The sequence below is a fragment of the Sceloporus occidentalis genome, unplaced genomic scaffold, assembly GCF_023333645.1.
Source record: "Sceloporus occidentalis isolate IW3139 unplaced genomic scaffold, rSceOcc1.0.p SCAF_22, whole genome shotgun sequence".
Classification (NCBI taxonomy): domain Eukaryota; kingdom Metazoa; phylum Chordata; class Lepidosauria; order Squamata; family Phrynosomatidae; genus Sceloporus; species Sceloporus occidentalis.
In genome coordinates, this window is record NW_028317002.1 from 15,831,666 (window position 1) to 15,841,587 (window position 9,922).

Below are 9,922 nucleotides of genomic sequence, written 5' to 3' on the forward strand. Positions count from 1 at the left end.
CATCACTGCCGACATTGAACAGATGTTCCACTGTTTCGTAGTCAGAGAGGACCACCGGAATTTCCTCAGGTTTCTGTGGTACAAGGACAATGACACCAATGCAAAGATGGTGGAGTATCGAATGAGGGTGCATGTATTTGGAAACAGCCCTTCACCTGCCGTAGCAACTTACGGCCTTCGGAGAACTGCATTAGAAGGAGAGTCCGAGTATGGAGCAGACGCGAGAGACTTTGTAGAAAAGGACTTCTACGTAGATGACGGACTCAAATCACTACCGACTGAAGAAGCGGCTATCAGTCTGCTCAAGAGGACTCAAAGAATGTTGTACCAAGCTAAACTTAGACTACACAAAATTGCTTCAAACAGCCTGGCCGTAATGAGAGCCTTCGAGTCAGGTGATCATGCACCTGGATTCAAGGACATTAACCTGGGACTGGACAGTCCACCTGTGCAGAGGAGCTTGGGCCTCAGGTGGGATCTCTCGGCCGACTCCTTCGGTTTTCAAATAAGTTGTGCAGACAAGCCATTCACAAAACGTGGTGTCCTATCAGTGGTGAACAGCCTATTTGATCCGCTGGGATTTGTAGCGCCCATCACCATACAAGGTAGATCCCTACTGAGACAACTTTCTGAAACCGTCAAGGATTGGGATACCCCACTTCCTTCTGATAAAGAGCAAAAATGGGAAGCCTGGAAACAATGTTTGTGTGCCTTGGATGAGATCCACATCCCGAGATGCTATGTCAAAACCTCATCTACCTCTAGCATAAAGAAAGAACTCCACGTGTTCTCAGACGCCTCCACGGAAGCCATTGCAGCGGTTGCCTATCTGAAGGTGACAGAACTCAACAAACAAAGTCACATTGGATTCGTCTTTGGTAAGGCTAAGTTGGCTCCCAAGCCTGATCATACTATTCCCAGACTTGAACTCTGTGGGACTGTGTTAGCAGTGGAGATTGCAGACTTCATACAACAAGAACTGGGTGTCGACATAGAAGAGGTCCAGTATTACACGGACAGTAAGGTCGTTTTAGGTTACATTTATAATCGGACTAAACGATTTTATGTGTACGTCAGTAACCGCATAGAGAGAATCAGGAGGTCTTCAAAACCTGAACAATGGCACTATGTGCCATCCAACTTTAATCCAGCAGACCACGCCACTAGGCCGATGTCTATAGGTTCCTTTATTAACTCTTCTTGGCTTACAGGTCCGGAGTTTCTGTTGAGACAGAGGGACGAATGTATACAGGAAGTTTTCAGCATCCAGGATCCGGATAATGATCCAGAAATCCGCGCTGAAGTTAGTGCATTAGTTACTGGAATAAAGCAAACCTCCAGCCTCGGTTGTCAGCGCTTCCAGCGTTTCTCCTGTTGGATGAGACTCGTCAGAACTATCGCTAGGTTAGTGCACATTGCGAGATGTTATCACAGTACTCAACAAGATAAGGATTGTCATGGCTGACACGTCTGTCATAAACCCCTCTCTGCTGAAGATATCTCTCATAGTGAGTCCCTCATAATACGCCATGTCCATCAGGAAGAATTCAACGTAGAATGGAAGTGCTTGTACAACAAACAGCGGATTCCAATAAAAGGCCCTCTTGCCAATTTAAATCAAGTTATGGACGGTTCTGGCTTGCTGAGAGTCGGTGGTCGTTTGAATCAAGCCCACCTAGGAGTTGCAGAACAAAATCCTCTCATCATTCCCAGCAAACATCATATCACTGTCTTGCTGATCCGACACCACCACGAAAAGGCTGAACACCAAGGCAGACAAATCTCTGAGGGCAGGTTACGGTCTGCAGGCCTTTGGATTATAGGTATGAAAAAACGTGTGGCCCAAATACTTCACGACTGCGTGCACTGTCGTAAAGCAAGAGGAAAACAACTATACCAACAAATGGCTGACTTGCCTGTGGATAGACTATGTACAGAGCCACCATTCACCTACGTTGGCCTAGACATTTTCGGGCCATGGATGGTGTCTGCACGCAGGACCCGTGGCGGTCACGCAAACAGTAAGCGTTGGGCTGTACTATTCACTTGCATGAGTGTGCGTGCCGTTCACATAGAGGTGATAGAATCCATGGACACATCCAGCCTTATTAATGCCTTAAGACGGTTCTTCGCAATCAGAGGCCCAACGAAACAGTTGAGGTCTGACCGCGGAGGAAACTTCATCAGAGCAAGTAAAGAACTGAACATCGATACCAAGCCCACTCAAGATCAGTTGGCAGAGAAAGGTTGCACTTGGATTTTCAATCCTCCTCATAGTTCCCACATGGGGGGCTCCTGGGAGAGGATGATCGGGATCTCACGCAGCATCTTGAATTCTATGTTAATGGGTGTAAACTCTTCAAGGCTCACACATGAGACCCTAGTCACCCTTCTCGCTGAAGTTTCAGCCATAATCAATTCAAGACCACTTGTGCCAGTGTCGATGGATCCTGAAACACCAACTGTACTGACTCCTGCTATTCTCCTTACCCAAAAAACGGAGGATACGCTAATACTTAGTAAAGAATTTACCCATGCGAACATCTACCAGAAACAATGGAAACGTGTACAATACCTAGCGGATTACTTCTGGAACAGGTGGCGAAAGGAGTATCTTGTGATTCTTCAAGGAAGAAGAAAATGGCAACACCACAAACCAAACTTGAAAGAAGGAGACCTCGTGTTGATGAAGGAGCAACAAACCGAACGGATTCACTGGCCTATGGGACTTATTACAAAGGTTTTTCCTAGCAAAGATGGCAGGGTCCGGAAGGTGGAGTTGACTATCTTCAGAAAGGGTGAGCATAAAACGTTTGCAAGGCCAATTAACGAACTTATTATGATACTACCCATCGAGAACATCCCTGCAGGATAAACAGAACTGAACTTGAATTTTGTGGATCTTCTCCATTCCAAGTTTGAAACAGGACTATGTTGTAATGTTTCCTGTTTTATTCTAACATGTTTGTTACAGGTTTGTTCCATATATTTTTTGGAAATTACTCATAGTGAAATTCCCTTGGGAATTTCAGACGGGGAGTGTGCTGTCTTCTGTACTGTTCTCATATTTATTTAACTGTCCACCATATTATCGGTTCTTCCATCACCATATTGTTTCTATGTATGGTCGTTTTGCTGCCATCTGCTGGCCAGAATTTGTATGCTGCACGCCTCTGTTCTTGTTAATAAAGCTTTCATTTGCTGGGCGTGTTTTCAGGAGCCTGGGTCCATGTCACTTCCTGCAACCCTTGTGTGAGGGATCTGCTTTCTGTGTGACTGGACATTCATCACTCGGGCTCGTAAGGCATCAGTTTTTTGACCAGCAGTTAGCCTCAGGAAAGATATCAACAGACAACACCAAGGTCATTTCAGTATTATACCAATGTTTGTATTTTGGGTCAAATAAACCCACATTGATTCAAATCACCGTGTCTACGTGTATCCTTCTAACCTGAGCTTTTGCCGGTCCTGTCTGCTCCACTGCTTGGACACGAAGGTAGGAAAGTCACACAGCCACTACCAGTTACACCTTCATTCGCCTTCATGTGGAGACAGAATACCTTCCTTTAGTGCTTTTGATTGCTCTGCTGGATTTCCACCTTTGCAAATGAAACCCCAATACCGATTGTAAGAGTAAAATCCTTACTCTGCGCTTTCCAGCGGAAGGAAGTTGGTACAAAACGTAGTGGCGAGGTAAGTCCATTAGTTGATTCCCTTTTGATGACAATCCAAATTTTCAAGCAATTGTACTAGAAATAATAATGCCAAGGTCGCAGGTTCAATCCCCGTATGGTCCTGTTGCTTCTTTTCTCTCTTTTCAGCACAGTCTTAACATGAGCTGTTGCAACTTGCAAACCTTGTCCCGTACGCACGTTGCATCTGGCTAAAGAAAGCTACTGATACAGGATTTAGGGCTTTTTGGAGCACGTGCTTGCAGTTAGTCTGCGCTTTCCAGTGGAAGGAAGTTGGTACAAAACGTAGTGGCGAGGTAAGTCCTTTAGTTGATTCCCTTTTGATGACAATCCAAATTTTCAAGCAATTGTACTGGAAATAATAATGGCAAGGTCGCGAGTTCCATCCCGGTACAAGCCAGTCGCTTCTATTCTCTCCTTTCAGTACAGTCTTAAAAGGTGCGTGAGCTTTTGCAGTGTACAAACCTTGCACCACACACTCTTTAAATCTGTCTAACGAAAGTCACTGATACAGGTTTTTGGGGCTTTCGGGAGCGGACAAACCCACAGCTAGTCCTCGTTAGTATAGTGGTGAGTATCCCCGCCTGTCACACGCGAGACCGGGGTTCGATTTCCCGACAGCGAGTCCTTCCTTTAGCGCTTTTGATTGCTCTGCTGGATTTCCCCCTTTGCAAATGAAACCCAAATACCGATTGTAAGAGTAAAATCCTTACTCTGCGCTTTCCAGTGGAAGGAATTGGTACAAAACGTAGTGGCTAGGTAAGTCCTTTAGTTGATTCCCTTTTGGTGACAATCCAAATTTTCAAGCAATTGCACTGGAAATAATAATGCCAAGGTCGCAGCTTCAATCCCCGTATGGTCCTGTTGCTTCTTTTCTCTCTTTTCAGCACAGTCTTAACATGAGCTGTTGCAATGTGCAAACCTTGTCCCGTACGCATGTTGCATCTGGCTAAGGAAAGCTACTGATACAGGATTTAGGGCTTTTTGGAGCACGTGCTTGCAGTTAGTCTGCGCTTTCCAGCGGAAGGAAGTTGGTACAAAACGTAGTGGCGAGGTAAGTCCTTTAGTTGATTCCCTTTTGATGACAATCTAAATTTTCAAGCAATTGTAATGGAAATAATAATGCCAAGGTCGCAGGTTCAATCCCCGTATGGTCCTGTTGCTTCTTTTCTGATACAGGATTTAGGGCTTTTTGGAGCACGTGCTTGCAGTTAGTCCTCCTTAGTATAGAGTAAACTTCTTACTCTGCGCTGTCCACCTCTGAATCTGTTGCGCATGGATAGTATTAAATACGTCTCGCAAGCCTGATTGCCTATGGCGGGAGATATGGTAAGGTGTCTCTGACTAGCACTCGTCCTCTTTTTCACAAGCTGGGGCAAGCCCGGGGGTAGAGACCCTTTACCTTTTTAACGATACAGCTTGTCCATTAGTAGCTTTTTTGATGATGACAATACAAATTTTTGGGCACTTGTACGGGAAATAATAATGGCAAGGTCGCGAGTTCCATCCCGGTACAAGCCAGTCACTTCTATTCTCTCCTTTCAGTATAGTCTTAAAAGGTGTGAAGTTGGTACAAAATGTAGTGGCGAGGTAAGTCCTTTAGTTGATTCCCTTTTGATGACAATCCAAATTTTCAACTAATTGTACTGGAAATAATAATGCCAAGGTCGCAGGTTCAATCCCCGTATGGTCCTGTTGCTTCTTTTCTCTCTTTTCAGCACAGTCTTAACATGAGCTGTTGCAACTTGCATACCTTGTCCCATAAGCACGTTGCATCTGGCTAAGGAAAGCTACTGATACAGGATTTAGGGCTTTTTGGAGCACATGCTTGCAGTTAGTCCTCCTTAGTATAGAGTAAACTCTTTACTCTGCGCTGTCCACCTCTGAATCTGTTGCGGATGGATAGCATTAAATACGTCTCGCAAGCCTGATTGCCTATGCCGGGAGATATGGTAAGATCTCTAACTAGCACTCGTCCTCTTTTTCACAAGCTGGGGCAAGCCCGGGGGTAGAGACCCTTTACCTTTTTAACGATACAGCTTGTCCATTAGTAGCTTTTTTGATGATAACAATACAAATTTTTGGGCAATTGTACGGGAAATAATAATGGCAAGGTCGCGAGTTCCATCCCGGTACAAGCCAGTCACTTCTATTCTCTCCTTTCAGTACAGTCTTAAAAGGTGCGTGAGCTTTTGCAGTGTACAAACCTTGCACCAGACACTCTTTAAATCTGTCTAACGAAAGTCACTGATACAGGTTTTAGGGCTTTCGGGAGCAGCCGCACCCACAGCTAGTCCTCGTTAGTATAGTGGTGAGTATCCCCGCCTGTCACGCGGGAGACCGGGGTTCGATTTCACGACAGCGAGTCCTTCCTTTAGCGCTTTTGATTGCTCTGCTGGATTTCCCCCTTTGCAAATGAAACCCAAATACCGATTGTAAGAGTAAAATCCTTACTCTGCGCTTTCCAGTGGAAGGAATTGGTACAAAACGTAGTGGCTAGGTAAGTCCTTTAGTTGATTCCCTTTTGGTGACAATCCAAATTTTCAAGCAATTGTACTGGAAATAATAATGCCAAGGTCGCAGCTTCAATCCACGTATGGTCCTGTTGCTTCTTTTCTCTCTTTTCAGCACAGTCTTAACATGAGCTGTTGCAACGTGCAAACCTTGTCCTGTACGCACGTTGCATCTGGCTAAGGTAAGCTACTGATACAGGATTTAGGGCTTTTTGGAGCACGTGCTTGCAGTTAGTCTGCGCTTTCCAGCGGAAGGAAGTTGGCACAAAACGTAGTGGCGAGGTAAGTCCTTTAGTTGATTCCCTTTTGATGACAATCCAAATTTTCAAGCAATTGTAATGGAAATAATAATGCCAAGGTCGCAGGTTCAATCCCCGTATGGTCCTGTTGGTTCTTTTCTCTCTTTTCAGCACAGTCTTAACATGAGCTGTTGCAACGTGCAAACCTTGTCCTGTACGCACGTTGCATCTGGCTAAGGTAAGCTACTGATACAGGATTTAGGGCTTTTTGGAGCACGTGCTTGCAGTTAGTCTGCGCTTTCCAGCGGAAGGAAGTTGGCACAAAACGTAGTGGCGAGGTAAGTCCTTTAGTTGATTCCCTTTTGATGACAATCCAAATTTTCAAGCAATTGTAATGGAAATAATAATGCCAAGGTCGCAGGTTCAATCCCCGTATGGTCCTGTTGGTTCTTTTCTCTCTTTTCAGCACAGTCTTAACATGAGCTGTTGCAACGTGCAAACCTTGTCCTGTACGCACGTTGCATCTGGCTAAGGTAAGCTACTGATACAGGATTTAGGGCTGTTTGGAGCACGTGCTTGCAGTTAGTCTGCGCTTTCCAGCGGAAGGATGTTGGTACAAAACGTAGTGGCAAGGTAAGTCCTTTAGTTGATTCCCTTTTGATGACAATCCAAATTTCCAAGCAATTGTACTGGAAATAATAATGGCAAGGTCGCGAGTTCCATCCCGGTACAAGCCAGTCGCTTCTATTCTCTCCTTTCAGTACAGTCTTAAAAGGTGCGTGAGCTTTTGCAGTGTACAAACCTTGCACCACACACTCTTTAAATCTAACGAAAGTCACTGATACAGCTTTTAGGGCTTTCAGGAGCAATTGCACCCACAGTTAGTATAGTGGTGAGTATCCCTGCCTGTCACGCGAGAGACCGGGGTTCGATTCCTTTCTTGATGATGACAATACAAATTTTTGGGCAATTGTACGGGAAATAATAATGGCAAGGTCGCGAGTTCCATCCCGGTACAAGCCAGTCACTTCTATTCTCTCCTTTCAGTACAGTCTTAAAAGGTGCGTGAGCTTTTGCAGTGTACAAACCTTGCACCACACACTCTTTAAATCTAACGAAAGTCACTGATACAGCTTTTAGGGCTTTCAGGAGCAATTGCACCCACAGCTAGTCCTCGTTAGTATAGTGGTGAGTATCCCCGCCTGTCACGCGGGAGACCGGGGTTCGATTCCCCGACGGGGAGGCTTTCTTTTAGCGCTTTTGATTGCTCTGCTGGAGTTCCACCTTTGCAAATGAAAACCCAATACCGATTGTAAGAGTAAAATAATTACTCTGCGCTTTCCAGCGGAAGGAAGTTGGTACAAAACGTAGTGGCGAGGTAAGTCCTTTAGTTGATTCCCTTTTGATGACAATCCAAATTTTCAAGCAATTGTACTGGAAATAATAATGCCAAGGTCGCAGGTTCAATCCCCGTATGGTCCTGTTGCTTCTTTTCTCTCTTTTCAGCACAGTCTTAACATGAGCTGTTGCAACGTGCAAACCTTGTCCCATACGCACGTCGTATCTGGCTAAGGAAAGCTACTGATACAGGATTTAGGGCTTTTTGGAGCACGTGCTTGCAGTTAGTCTGCGCTTTCCAGCGGACGGAAGTTGGTACAAAACGTAGTGGCGAGTTAAGTCCTTTAGTTGATTCCCTTTTGATGACAATCCAAATTTTCAAGCAATTGTACTGGAAATAATAATGCCAAGGTCGCAGGTTCAATCCCCGTATGGTCCTGTTGCTTCTTTTCTCTCTTTTCAGCACAGTCTTAACATGAGCTGTTGCAACGTGCAAACCTTGTCCCGTACGCACGTCGTATCTGGCTAAGGAAAGCTACTGATACAGGATTTAGCGCTTTTTGGAGCACGTGCTTGTAGTTAGTCCTCCTTAGTATAGAGTAAACTTCTTACTCTGTGCTGTCTACCTCTGAATCTGTTGCGGATGGATAGTATTAAATACGTCTCGCAAGCCTAATTGCCTATGCCGGGAGATATGGTAAGGTATCTCTAACTAGCACTCGTCCTCTTTTTCACAAGCTGGGGCAAGCCCAGAGGTAGAGACTCTTTACCTTTTTAACGATACAGCTTGTCCATTAGTAGCTTTTTTGATGATGACAATACAAATTTTTGGCGCAATTGTACGGGAAATAATAATGGCAAGGTCGCGAGTTCCATCCCGGTACAAGCCAGTCACTTCTATTCTCTCCTTTCAGTACAGTCTTAAAAGGTGCGAAGTTGGTACAAAACGTAGTGGCGAGGTAAGTCCTTTAGTTGATTCCCTTTTGATGACAATCCAAATTTTCAAGCAGTCTTAAAAGGTGCGTGAGCTTTTGCAGTGTACAAATCTTGCACCACACACTCTTTAAATCTGTCTAACGAAAATCACTGATACAGGTTTTATGGCTTTCGGGAGCGGCCACACCCACTGCTAGTCCTCGTTAGTATAGTGGTGAGTATCCCTGCCGGTCACGTGGGAGTTCGATTCCCTGACGGGGAGGCCTTCTGTGCTGTCTTCTGTACTGTTCTCATATTTATTTAACTGTCCACCATATTATCGGTTCTTCCATCACCATATTGTTTCTATGTATGGTCGTTTTGCTGCCATCTGCTGGCCAGAATTTGTATGCTGCACGCCTCTGTTCTTGTTAATAAAGCTTTCCTTTGCTGGGCGTGTTTTCAGGAGCCTGGGTCCATGTCACTTCCTGCAACCCTTGTGTGAGGGATCTGCTTTCTGTGTGACTGGACATTCATCACTCGGGCTCGTAAGGCATCAGTTTTTTGACCAGCAGTTAGCCTCAGGAAAGATATCAACAGACAACACCAAGGTCATTTCAGTATTATACCAATGTTTGTATTTTGGGTCAAATAAACCCACATTGATTCAAATCACTGTGTCTACGTGTATCCGTCTAACCTGAGCTTTTGCCGGTCCTGTCTGCTCCACTGCTTGGACACGAAGGTAGGAAAGTCACACAGCCACTACCAGTTACACCTTCATTCGCCTTCATGTGGAGACAGAACAGTCAAAAAACTGCCTTAGTGACCAGTACCACACTCAGGAATCTCCCTAGCAACAGGCCCACGTGCAGCAAATCTGCCCAGCCACTGAACATGTCTGGACAAGCCTAGGGGAATCAACGTGCATCCGCAGTATCTACTCCCTCGCCTGGAAGTCCTCCACAACTCCAAAAACCCAGCAATTCACTCAAAACACCTTAGGAAGCTTATCAAGTGCCCTATAGGAACCGTGCAGCAATTTTCAGCCCCCAATTCAAAAGTTTATTTTCTTAAAGAGATAGCGCACCTTAAATCAAAATGGCCGAAAAGGACCTTGCTCAGTTCCCCAGTGATAAAACAAAGCAAATGCAACCTGATAATGATAATTATGAAGAGCAGGAAGCAGAACCCACGCTTCCAGCAGACCAAGACGCACGACCAA

The 9,922-nt window shown here is 45.1% G+C and overlaps 1 non-coding gene across 1 annotated transcript; it reads left to right on the forward strand.

Moving 5' to 3' along the window:
• The first annotated feature begins 7,615 nt into the window (after positions 1 to 7,615).
• TRNAD-GUC (transfer RNA aspartic acid (anticodon GUC)) lies at positions 7,616 to 7,687 on the forward strand. The gene has a single exon. It is a non-coding gene; the product is annotated as a tRNA-Asp (tRNA).
• The last annotated feature ends 2,235 nt before the right edge of the window (positions 7,688 to 9,922 follow it).